This window comes from Desmodus rotundus, chromosome 12 (assembly GCF_022682495.2).
Source record: "Desmodus rotundus isolate HL8 chromosome 12, HLdesRot8A.1, whole genome shotgun sequence".
Lineage (NCBI taxonomy): Eukaryota > Metazoa > Chordata > Mammalia > Chiroptera > Phyllostomidae > Desmodus > Desmodus rotundus.
Window position 1 is genome coordinate 32,955,319 of NC_071398.1, and position 12,528 is coordinate 32,967,846.

At 44.0% G+C, this 12,528-nt stretch overlaps 1 protein-coding gene across 3 annotated transcripts in view; it reads left to right on the forward strand.

The window, feature by feature from the left end:
* The window catches only part of LOC128779662 (uncharacterized), a 53,595-nt gene that overhangs the window by 20,732 nt on the left and 20,335 nt on the right, over positions 1-12,528 (forward strand). For 2 of the 3 annotated variants that reach the window (XM_071220128.1, XM_053915166.2), the window contains exon 2: positions 3,459-3,614. The exons of the other annotated variant lie outside the window; for it this stretch is intronic. The gene's annotated coding sequence lies outside the window, so the exon portion shown is untranslated. The remainder of the gene's footprint in view (positions 1-3,458; positions 3,615-12,528) is intronic. 3 annotated transcript variants of the gene reach the window in all.

Consider the following 12,528-nt stretch of genomic DNA (forward strand, 5'->3'; position numbering starts at 1 on the left):
CTCATGATGAATCTGGTTAAAGGCTTGTCGATTTTGTTTTTCTTTTCCAAGAATCAGCTCCTAGATTTATTGATCCTTTGGATTTTTTCTTTTAGTCCCTATGTCATTTAATTCTGCTCTAATCTTGATTATTTCCTTACTTCTACTTGGTCTGCGCTTTGTTTGTTGGTGTGCCTCTAGTTTTTGTAGATATAGGGTTAGGTCATTTATTTCAAATTTTTCTATCATTTCTTGGTAGTCCTGTATCACTGTGAACTTCCTGTAAGGACTCCTTCACTGTGCACTGGGATTGTTGTGTGTTCCTTTCCACTTGTTTCCAGAAACTTTGATTTCTTCCTAGATCTCATTGTTTACCCATTTATTGTTCAATAACCTGTTATTCAATCTCTATATATTTGACCGTTTTTGAGTTTTTTCCTTTAGCTTGGTGACAGGTTAAAGAAATATTAAAAATCCTCCCTGTTTATACCCGAGCTCTGACCTTTTATTATAAGAGTAAAATTTAGGTGTACTGTCTCCTGGGGAGAACTAGCCCTTTTCCATGGAAGACTAACCACCATTTTTAACTCAGTACCTGTAAACACTGATCGTTTCCTTGGGGAAGAACTGCTTATTTTCCTGGAGGGAATGGGTTAGTCAGTCGAGTCACAAAAGGCCCTTGGCACACAGCCACTTTTGTCTAAAACATATTTAAGCAGAGCCCCCAAAGTGAGACTTTGGAATCCCATCCAAAGGAAGGACACTTCACTCAGAACTGTTCCCAGACAAACCCCAAATGCTGCTGTCTCCGAGATTCCCCAGTGTCTGTGTTCGGGTGTTGGTATTTTCCCCATCTGATGATGTATCCTCTTAATTCTTGCTTTCTCTTTGCTCTTGCTTAATAAATTGCTTCACTATTCACCTTTGACTTGAGGATTTATTTATCTGTGAATCCCAACCTCCAAATTAAGTGGCCACGATCTCACATGTGCCTCTCAATGGCACACAAATTGGCATCATGAATGGGATTCGAGGACAACGTGCTCTTTTTCCTTAAGCCTGAAGTGAAGTATGTGATTTGTGAAGAGCCTGGCTGGGAAGACTTGCTGTTCTCCCAGGTCACACAAGAATGGGCTACAGGAACAGGTACCTGTGAAGACTGAGGATGCAAAGTGAAGACTGGGGAACCTCCCCAGGTGGCTGAATGCCTCCAGGGAATGCCAGTAGAGAAAGGAAAAGAAATGGTTGGTGCCTGCCTCCCGGGGGTGGGTCATTTTAGCTGCATATTAAAAGTGTCATGAAAAGAAAGAGCAGATCCTGCAGGAAAACTTGAGCTCAAGTGAGAACTCACAGAATTGCTGGGGTAATTTTCCTTGCTACAATGTCAAAACTTTGTTCTGGGGGATCAAGCCAGAAATTATCAGGCAGTAGCTGAAAAGGCTGTAATATGGTGTGCTCAGTACAAATATAAGAAGCGCTGGGGCAAGGTAAACAAAAAGAAAGTGCATGCCATGATTGCTTCTGCTCCACTTGATTGGGACCCTGGTAAGTGGGACTGGGATATCTGGGATGAGAGAATTGGAGGAGAAGGCAAAATATCCTCCTCAGTTAGGAGCTTGCTCCATTCAGCAACAAGAGGGAAAGCAGGTGCCTCTAGGGTTCTGGTCTAGAAAATTGCCTAATGCCGGGGAGTCATATACTCTCTTACTGCTTACTCGGCTTTGACAGAAACAGAACGGTTAACTGTGGGACATGATGTCCTACTATGACCTGGAATCCCCATAGTGAGTTGGATTTTGAGTGCCCCAGCATCCCATAAAATTGGACATGTCCAAGAAGCTAGTATAATTAAATGGAAGTAGTACATTCAGAATAGGGTGAGGGCTGGCAACTGAGGGTTCGCACGTCTTCATGAACTGGTAATGGATGGAGGACCCCTGGAGGGGGAAACAATTATACTCCCCCGTACTAAGGAAAAACTTAAGTCCCCTGTCTGTTGGGGAGCAGGATATACTTCCCTAACCCCTGCCCAAAACCAGCATGCTTGGTTTACAGATGGAACAGCTAAATACACTGGTCAAGAAAGGCATTGGAAGGCTATTGCTTATAACCCCATACTCAAGTCACTCTAGAAACCACTGGAAAACAGGGGAGCAGCTAACTAGCTAAACTAAAAGCTATTCACCAAGCCCTTGTACAGGAGAGGGGGAGAGAATGTCATTTATTTACTGACTCTTGGGCAGTAGTGCTGCGACCAGTGCAGAGTCAGGGTTCCTGAGTGGGGTCAACGGGACATGAAGAAAAGACACAACACAGATAGTTTAAGAAAAAGTGGGGGCCAGGTGGGACATTGTCCTCTGATGGAGAGACAATGAGCCCTGAACATGGTCTCCATGTTTATTTTATAGGGGTTGGTTAGATTAGGGAGACGGTGCAGGCACAGATTGTTCTATTCCCAGGCTGTCTAACTGATACATATGTCTACTGCAAAAGTTACAGCCGCATTCAGCTGAAGCTTATGGTTATCGATTTTCTGCTTAACCCCTGTGGGTTCCAGCTGTTGTTGCTGCTGGCCTGATCCACCTTGCAGATGCAAGCAGTGAGGTGCGGCTTTGTTAAGCACTCAACGTTGGCAATGATGCCAGCCTTCACTGTCCCCCACAACTCCCCCTTTTTCCTTTTCTAAAATGCAGCATAATCAAAGGCACTGGTGTTGTTGTAACCAACAAGATTATGCTATGCAGAGCAGGCTTCAAAGGACAAAGTGTACATTTCTTTTCAGGCCAGATTTGCCCCGGGAGCCGTTCATTCCAGTACAAGGCTGCGGCTGCCCCTGGCATGGTTTTCAGGCTGAGTCCGGCAGGGTGAGCAAAGCAGCCAAGAGATTAGGAGACCTTTTACAGATAGACTGAGGACTCAGGCTATGACAAAGCTGAGGGGTAAGGGTCTTTTTTTGCCCCTTCTCTGTAGACCCCTAAGTCTCACTCTTGTGGTTCCTCCATGGCTGTGCCTGTCTTAGGTTGTTCCTCCCTTGAGGAATCTTACCCGTCTTTGGCTAACAAATCATCCTAAGTCCTTTCCTGATGGCCCTTTGCAACTGGGCCTGTCTTAGGTTGCCCGTTCTCTGAGGAGTCTTGCCCATCATTGGCTAACCAGTCCGCCTGGGCCAAGTAGGGGGACATGAGGGAGGCAGGAGCCGTGCTCCTTATATGAGTATAGGTTCTGTCTCCTTAGTGGCTCATGACCCCAAGGCCTTTTCACTCAGCCCTAGCCATGGGACTCTTGTCTGTTAATGAGGCTATGGTCCTCGAAACCAGGCAGGAAGGCTCCCAACACAGTAGCCAATGGATTAACTACCTGGATGCCCATTTGGAAACATAAAAATAGGGAAATTCATGGATGGGAACTTTGGGGAGAACCTCTATGGGAAGAAATTTGGGATATTATTCAGTGCACTAATGTCCCTGTTTTGCATGTAGACACACATACTAAGAAGGATTCACCTGAGTGTGAGTATAACGCCACTGCGGGTGCTCCGGCAAAAATAGCTGCTGCCACCACCTCTGAAGATGACTGTTGCCTTGCCTGATGGATACACCCTCAAGTGGGACATTTAGGAGCTCAACCTATGCAAGGTGAGCACAGGCCTGAGGAATAGATGTCCCTCTCTCTATTCAGAGACAAATAAAGTATGAGTGTGAAATCTGTCAGAAGGATGCTTTATGCTTCATCCCCAAGATAGTAACGGGGGAATTAGATAGAGGTACACTCCCTGCTCAAATTTGGCAAATAGATTGTATTGTACCATTGCCTATAAGTTTGGGATGCCAATTTATTTGTACTTGTGTAGAAAACTATTCGGCGGTATTGGTCACCTGTGCATACCAATGCGCTACTCAGAAAAATACATGCAAAACATTTGATGTCATTACACTTTATTATGGTTCCCCTTTACAAATTCAGAGTGATGATAATGACTCTCATTTTAAAGAAAAGGAAATTGAGACTTATTGCCAGCAACATGATCTTGAATGGGTATATCACATTCCTTATTACCCACAGGCTGCAGGCCTAATTGAAAGAATGAATAGTCTTCTCAAAGAAAAGCTGAAAGTTAGGAAATAATTCTTGTAAAAACTGGAAAGATCATTTATTCCTGGTTTTGCAGCAATTGAATAATCGGTCTTTAGGCAATTCTACACCTTTGGCACGAATGATGACTCCCAGTTTACAGATTTGTAGCCAGCTATGTCCTACTGCCTTAAAATGGAGGGCAATCGATCCTAATGCTCAGGCTCCATATATGGGCACTTTAGAATCAGCAGGAAGTGATTTACACACACTGTGGGAGATCTGGATCAACCCTATTACTACTTATACTACCCAACAGGATTAGGTATACAAATCCCAAAAGGATGTTTTGGGCATATTCTCCCATGATCCAGTCTAGCTTTAAAAGAATTGAAAATTATGGAAGCTAAAGAGGGAGGAGAACCAAGATAGCGGCATAGGTAGACACACTGCACCTCCTCGCACAACCAGAACTGACAGAAAATCAAACAGCAAGGAAGTCCGACATCAAGGAAATAAAAAATAAACATTCATCCAGACCGGTAGGAGGGGGGGAGATGGGCATCAGGGTGGAGAGGACTCGCATGGCCGTGGCGGGACCGAGACTGGCGGAGTGTGGGACAAACAGGGCAGGCAGTCTGCCCACTAGCACACCCTGTAGCCCCACATTTGCGCACAGATAAACCGGACAAACGGCGGGGAGCGAAGCAGACCACGCAACCCAGGGCTCCAGCGCGGGGGAAATAAAGCCTCAAACTCTGATTAAAAACGCCCGTGGTGGTTGGGGCAGCAGCAGGAGAGACTCTCAGCCTCACAGGAGAGGTCGTTGGAGAGACCCACAGGGGCCTACAGTGTGCACAAGCCCACCTACTCGGGAACCAGCACCAGAGGGGCCCAGTTTGATTGTGGGTGGCAGAATGAAAGATTGAAATCCGGAGGAGAGTGAAGTGGGTGCCATTGCTCTCTCTTGGGCCCTCCCCCACGTACAGCATCACAGACCAGCGTTACCCCGCCCCAGGGAACACTTAAGGCTCTGCCCCTTAAAGTAACAGACGCACCAAGACAAAAAAAAAAAAAAGGCCCAAATGACAAAACACTTCAAAGCTCCAGAAAAAATACAACTAAGCGAGGAAGAAATAGCCAACCTATCGGATGCACAGTTCAAAACACTGGTTATCAAGATGCTCACAGAATTGGTTGAATCTGTTCGAAAACCAAATGAAAAAATGAAGCCTATGCTAAGAGAAACAAAGGAAAATGTACAGGGAACCAATAGGTAGGCGAAGGGAACTGGGACTCAAATCAACGGTGTGGACCAGAAGGAAGAAAAGAACATCCAACCAGAAAAGAATGAAGAAACAAAAATTCGGAAAAATGAGGAGAGGCCTAGGAACCTCCAGGACACCTAGAAACGTTCCAACATCCGGATTATAGGGGTGCCAGGAGAAGAAGAACAAAAAATTGAAAACTTATTTGAACAAGTAATGAAGGAGAACTTCCCCAATCTGGCAAAGGAAATAGACTTCCAGGAAGTCCAGGAAGCTCAGAGAGTCCCAAAGAAGTTAGACCCAAGGAGGAACACACAAAGGCACATCATAATTACATTATCCAAGATTAAATGCAAGGACCTACATCCAAGATTACTGTATCCAGCAAAGCTATCATTTAGAATGGAAGGGCAGATAAAGTGCTTCTCGGATAAGGTCAAGTTAAAGAAGTTCATCATCACCAAGCCCTTATTATATGAAATGTTAAAGGGAGTTACCTAAGAAAAAGAAGATAAAAAATATGAACAGCAAGAATGACAGCAAACTCACAGTTATTAACGACCACACCTAAAACAAAAACAAGAGCAAACTAGGCAAACAACTAGAACAGGAACAGAACCACAGAGATGGAGATCACATGGAGGGTTGTCAATAGGGGAGTGGGAGGGGGAGAGGGGGGAAAGGTACAGAGAATAAGTAGCATAAATGGTAGGTAGAAAATAGACAGGGGGAGGATAAGAATAGTGTAGGAAATGTCGAAGCCAAAGAACTTATATACATGACCCATGGACATGAACTATGGGGGGGGAATGTGGGAGCGAGGGGGTGGGCAGGATGGAGTGGAGTTGGGGGGGGGGGGAATGGGACAACTGTAATAGCATAATCAATAAATATATTTTAAAAAAAAGATTTGGACATTAGATGGCCCACCCCTGTGCCTTGTGCTGATAAAAAGTCAGTAGTGCAGAGCAGTGAGGTCCGTGCCGGATATAGCCAAGCCTGAAGGAAATGGCCACAGACTGTGGAACTCCTGTAACCTCAAACAGGCTGCTTAGAGATAGGGACAGCATCTGATACTACCAGAGAAACATCCAGAAGAAGAAGCTAGCAGGCAAGCACTGGACTCTACTAAGATGAATTCCACCTCATTCTTTTTCATTATTTGAATTATGTTTTCTTTCAAAAGCTTTTTAATACTTTTTCAATTTTATTGTTTTTTTATTTCAAATCTCATATTTTACTCTTTCCTTACTCTATTTTGCCATTTGCTTCCACTTTCTATTGTTTGCTCGTGGACTGGAAGAATTATCATCATTAAAAAGTCCATACTACCCAAAGCAATTTATAGAATCAATGCATTTCCTATTAAAGTACCCACGACATATTTCACGGATATAACACAAACAGTTCAAAAATTTATGTGGAACCATAAACGACCCTAAATATCAGCAGCAATTTTGAGAAAGAACAAACTAGGAGGGATCACAGTACCTGATATCAAACTGTATTACAAGGCCACTGTAGTCCAAACAGCTTGGTACTGGCATAAGAATAGACACATAGATCGATGGAACAGAACAGAGAGCCCAGAAATAAATCCACGTCTCTACAGTCAATATTTGACAAAGGAGGCAGGAGCATAAAATGGAGCAAAAATTGCATCTTCAACAAATGCTGTTGGGAAGTCTGGACAGCTACAAGTGAAAAAATGAAACTCAATCACCAACTTACACCATACACAAAAATAAATTCAAGGTCAATAAAAGACTTAAATAGAAATTGTAACACCATAAAAGTCCTAGAGGAGAACATAAGCAGAAAAACCTCAGACATTCCATGCTGCAACATCTTCACAGACATGTCCCCTAAAGCAAGTGACATAAAGGAAAGAATGAACAAATGGCATCTCGTCAAAATAAAAAGCTTGTGCACAGCTAAAGAAAACAGCATTAAAATGAAAAGAGAACCAAGTGTATGGGAAAACATATTTGCCAATAATCCCTCACACAAGGGTCTGATTTCCAAAATATATAAAGAACTCACACAACTCCACTACAGGAAGAAAAAAAACCCAATTTAAAAAATGGGCATAAGACTTGAACAGACAGTTCTCCAAGGAGGACATACAGAGGGCCCAGAGACATATGAAAAGATGCTCAACATCACTAACCATGAGAGAGATGCAAATTAAAACCAGAGTAATATACCACTTCACACCAGTGAGAATGGCCATCATAAATCAACAAACAAGTGTTGGAGAGGATGCACAGAAAAAGGAACCCTAGTGCACTGTTGGTGGGAATGCAGACTGGTGCAACCACTGTGGAAAACAGTATGGAATTTCCTCAGAAAACTAAAAATGGAACTGCATTTTGACCTGGGAGTTCAACTGCTGGAATTATACCCTAAGAGCCCTGAAACAGCAATCCAAAAGAACTTATGCACCCCAATGTTCATAGCAGCACAACTTACAATACCCAATTGCTGGAAGCAACCTAAGTGCCCATCGGCAAATGAGTGGATCCAAAAACTATGGTACATTTACACAGTGAAATATTACAAAGCAGAAAGGAAGAAGGATCTCCTACCCTTTGAGACAGCATGGATGGAACTGGAGAGCATTATGCTAAGTAAAATAATCCAGGTGGTGAGGGACAAATAGCATATGATCTCACCTTTACTGGAACCTAATCAGCAAAACAAAAAAGCAAGCAAAATATAACCAGAGACACTGAAATTAAGAACAGTCTGACAGTAACCAGAGGGGAGGTGGGAGGGGATAATGGGGGCAAGAGGGGAAGCGTTTTCAGGAACAACTATAAAAGACACATGGACAAAATCAAGGGGGTTGGAAGCAAGGGAAGGAGATGGGGATGCCTGGGGTTTGAGGAAGGTGTGGGAAGAAAATGCAGACAACGGTAATTGAACAACAATAAAGTAAATTTTTTTTAAATATATTTATTGATAATGCTATTACAGTTTTCCCACCTCTCCCCCTTCACTCCACTCCATCCTGCCCACGCCCTCCCTCCCACATTCCCCCCCTATAGTTCATGTCCATGGATCGTACTTATAAGTTCTTTGGCTTCTACATTTCCTATACTATTCTTACCCTCCCGCCGTCTATTTTCTACCTGTCATTTATGCTACTTATTCTCTGTACTTTCCCCCCTCTCTCCCCCTCCCACTCCCCTATTGACAACCCTCATGTTCTAGTTGTTTGCCTAGTTTGCTCTCGTTTTTGTTTTATGTGTGGCCGTTAATAACTGTGTTTGCTGTCATTTTTACTGTTCCTATTTTTGATCTTCTTTTTCTTAGGTAACTCCCTTTAACATTTCATATAATAAGGGCTTGGTGATGATGAACTCCTTTAACTTGACCTTATCTGAGAAGCACTTTATCTTCCCTTCCATTCTAAGTGATAGCTTTGCTGGATACAGTAATCTTGGATGTAGGTCCTTGCATTTAATCTTAGGTAATGTAATTATGATGTGCTTTGGTGTATTCCTCCTTGGGTCCAGCTTCTTTGGGACTCTCTGAGCTTCCTGGACTTCCTGGAAGTCTATTTCCTTTGCCAGATTAGGGAAGTTCTCCTTCATTATTTGTTCAAAGAAGTTTTCAATTTTTTGTTCTTCCTCTTCTCCTTCTGGCACCCCTATAATTCGGATGTTGGAACGTTTCAAGGCGTCTGGGAGGTTCCTAAGCCTCTCCTCATTTTTCCAAGTTCTTGTTTCTTCATTCTTTTCTGGTTGGATGTTTGTTTCTTCCTTCTGGTCCATACCATTGATTTGAGTCCCAGTTTCCTTCTCATCACTATTGGTTCCCTGTACATTTTCCTTTGTTTCTCTTAGCATAGGCTTCATTTTTTCATCTGTTTTTCGAACAGATTCAACCAAGTCTGTGAGCATATTGATAACCAGTGCTTTGAACTGTGCATCTGATAGGTTGGCTATCTCTTCGTCGCTTAGTTGTATTTTTTCTGGAGCTTTGAAGTGTTCTGTCATTTGGGCCATTTTTTTTGGTCTGTCTGTCTTGGCGTGTCTGTTACTTTAAGGGGCGGAGCCTTAGGTGTTCACTGGGGCGGGGTAACGCTGGTCGCTGTGCTGTGACGCTCTACGTGGGGGAGGGGCCGAGAGGGAGCAATGGCGCCCGCCTCACTCTCCTCCGGCTTTCAATCTTTCACTCCAATACCCACAATCAAACTGGGCCACTCTGGTGCTGGTTCCCGAGTAAGTGGGCCTGTGCACACTCTAGGCCCCTGTGGGTCTCTCCAACAACCTCTCCTGTGAGGCTGGGAGTCTCTCCTGCTGCCGCCCCAACCCCCAGGGGCGCTTTCAGTCAGAGGTTTGAGGCTTTATTTCCCTGAGCTGGAGCCCTGGGTTGCTCGGTCTGCTTCGCTGCTCTGCCTGCCCCACTCTCTGCCACTCTGAGTCCGGCCCTCTGGGTTTATCTCTGCAAATGTGGGGCCACAGGGTCTGCTAGTGCTCGGACTGCCTGCGCCATTTGTCCCACACTCCGCCAGTCTCAGTCCCGCTACAGCCACGCGAGTCCTCTCCACCCCGGTGCCCGTCTCCACCCCTCCTACCAGTCTGGATGAATGTTTATTTTCTATTTCCTTGGTGTTGGTCCCCCTTGCTGTTCGATTTTCTGTCAGTTCTGGTTGTGCGAGGAGGCGCAGTGTGTCTACCTACGCCGCCATCTTGGTTCTCCAATAAAGTAAATTTTTAAGAAAAGAATTCAGAAGTATTTGAAGTCAAGAAAGACAAGGACCTACATCCAAGAATACACTATCCAGCAAAGCTGTCATTTAGAGTGGAAGGGGAGATAAAAGTGCTTCCCAGATAAGGTCAAGTTAAAGGAGTTCATCATCACCAAGCCCTTATTATATGAAATGTTAAAGGGCCTTGTCTAAAAACTTGAAGATCAAAAACTATGAACAGTAAAATTACAACAAACTCACAACTATCAATAACTGAACCTAAAAGAAAAACAAAGAAAACAACTTAGAACAGGAACAGAGAGAAGTGAACATCACATGGAGGGTTTTCAGTGGGGAGGGGGAGGGGAAGACTAGGGGGGAAAGGTACAGGGAAGAAGAATCATAATTGGTAGGCATAAAATAGACAGGGAGAGGTCAAAAATGGTATAGGAAACAAATCAAAGGACTTATATGTACAATGTGTGAACATGAAGTAAGTGTGGGTGGGGGGAATGCTGGAGGGTTGGCAGGTGCAGGTGGAGGGGGGCTAAAGGGGGAAATTTGGGAAAACTGAAATAGCATAATCAATAAAATATACTTTAAAAGAGACAATCTATTTGGGGAAAAAAAAAGAAGAAGAAACTGGCAGTCACCAGAGGGGAGGTGACAGGGGATAATGGGGGGAAGGGCGATGGGTTTTCAGGAACATGTAAAAAGGACACATGAACAAACCAAAGAGGGGGAAGGATCATGGGTGGGAGTTGGAGGTTAGTGGGGGGGGGGGGGAATGGAGACAACTGTACTTAACAAAAAAAAGTAAACAAAAAAGTTGAGTGCATGATATAACAACAACAAAAAAAACCCTCAATGAGTCAAAAATCTGTAGGTCAGAGCCAAAATGATTCTAAGAGGGAAATTCATGGCAAGACAGGCCTACCACAAGAAACAAGATAAATGTCGAATAATCCACCATTATGTATAAAGGTCATAGGAAAATATCAAACAAAGCCAAAAGGGAATAGAATAAACAAAATAATAAACATCAGAGACAAAATAAATAAGGTCTTAAAGAAACAATGGGAAAGATCGTTAAAACTATAAGCAATTTCTTTGAAAAGATAAAATTGAAAAACCTATAGAGTCCAAGGAAAAGAGGGTGCAAATAAATAAAATTATAAGTGAAAAAAAGAAAGTGGCAAACAGCACCACAGAAATTCAAAGGATTATAAGAAACATTTATGAAGAACTCTATGCTAACAAAGTAGACCTCAAAGAAATGAATAAATTTCCAGAAACACACAAACTTTGAATTCAGAATAAACAGAAAATCTCATCACACCAACAACTACTAACAAAATTAAATTAGTAATTTAAAAACTTCCAAAAAACAATAGTTCTGACCCAGATGGCTTTACAGGTGAATTTTACCAAACATTTAAAAGTATTTATACAATTGTCTATTTTAAAAACTGAAGAAGGGAGGAGGAACCAAGATGGCGGCATAGGTAGACACACTGCGCCTCCTCGCACAACCAGAACTGACAGAATAGAACAGCAAGGGGGACCAACACCAAGAAAATAGAAAATAAACATTCATCCAGACTGGTAGGAGGGGCGGAGACGAGCACCGGGGTGGAGAAGACTTGCGTGGCTGTGGCGGGACTGAGACTGGCGGAGTGTGGGACAAATGGTGCAGGCAGTCCGAGCACTAGCAGACCCTGCGGCCCCACATTTGCACAGATAAACCCAGAGGGCCGGACTCAGAGTGGCGGAGAGTGGGGCAGGCAGAGTGGCGGGTAGCACCCTGCAGCACCACATTCGCCCACAGATAAACCGGAGGAATGGCGGGCATGGAAGCAGACCGCACAACCCAGGGCTCCAGCTCAGGGAAATAAAGCCTCAAACCTCTGATTGAAAGCGCCCCTGAGGGTTGGGGCGGCAGCAGGAGAGACTCCCAGCCTCACAGGAGAGGTTGTTGGAGAGACCCACAGGGGCCTAGAGTGTGCACAGGCCCACTTACTCGGGAACCAGCACCAGAGGGGCCCAGTTTGATTGTGGGTATCGGAGTTAAAGATTGAAATCCGGAGGAGAGTGAGGCAGGCGCCATTGCTCCCACTCGGCCCCTCCCCCACGTACAGCGTCACAGCGCAGCAACCAGCATTACCCCGCCCTGGTGAACACCTAAGGCTCCACCCCTTAAAGTAACAGACGCACTAAGACAAACAAACAAACAAAAAAAATAGCCCAAATGACAGAACACTTCAAAGCTCCAGAAAAAATACAACTAAGCGATGAAGAGATAGCCAACCTATCAGATGCACAGTTCAAAGCACTGGTTATCAATATGCTCACAGACTTGGTTGAATCTGTTCGAAAAACAGATGAAAAAATGAAGCCTATGCTAAGAGAAACAAAGGAAAATGTACAGGGAACCAATAGTGATGAGAAGGAAACTGGGACTCAAATCAATGGTATGGACCAGAAGGAAGAAACAAACATCCAACCAGAAAA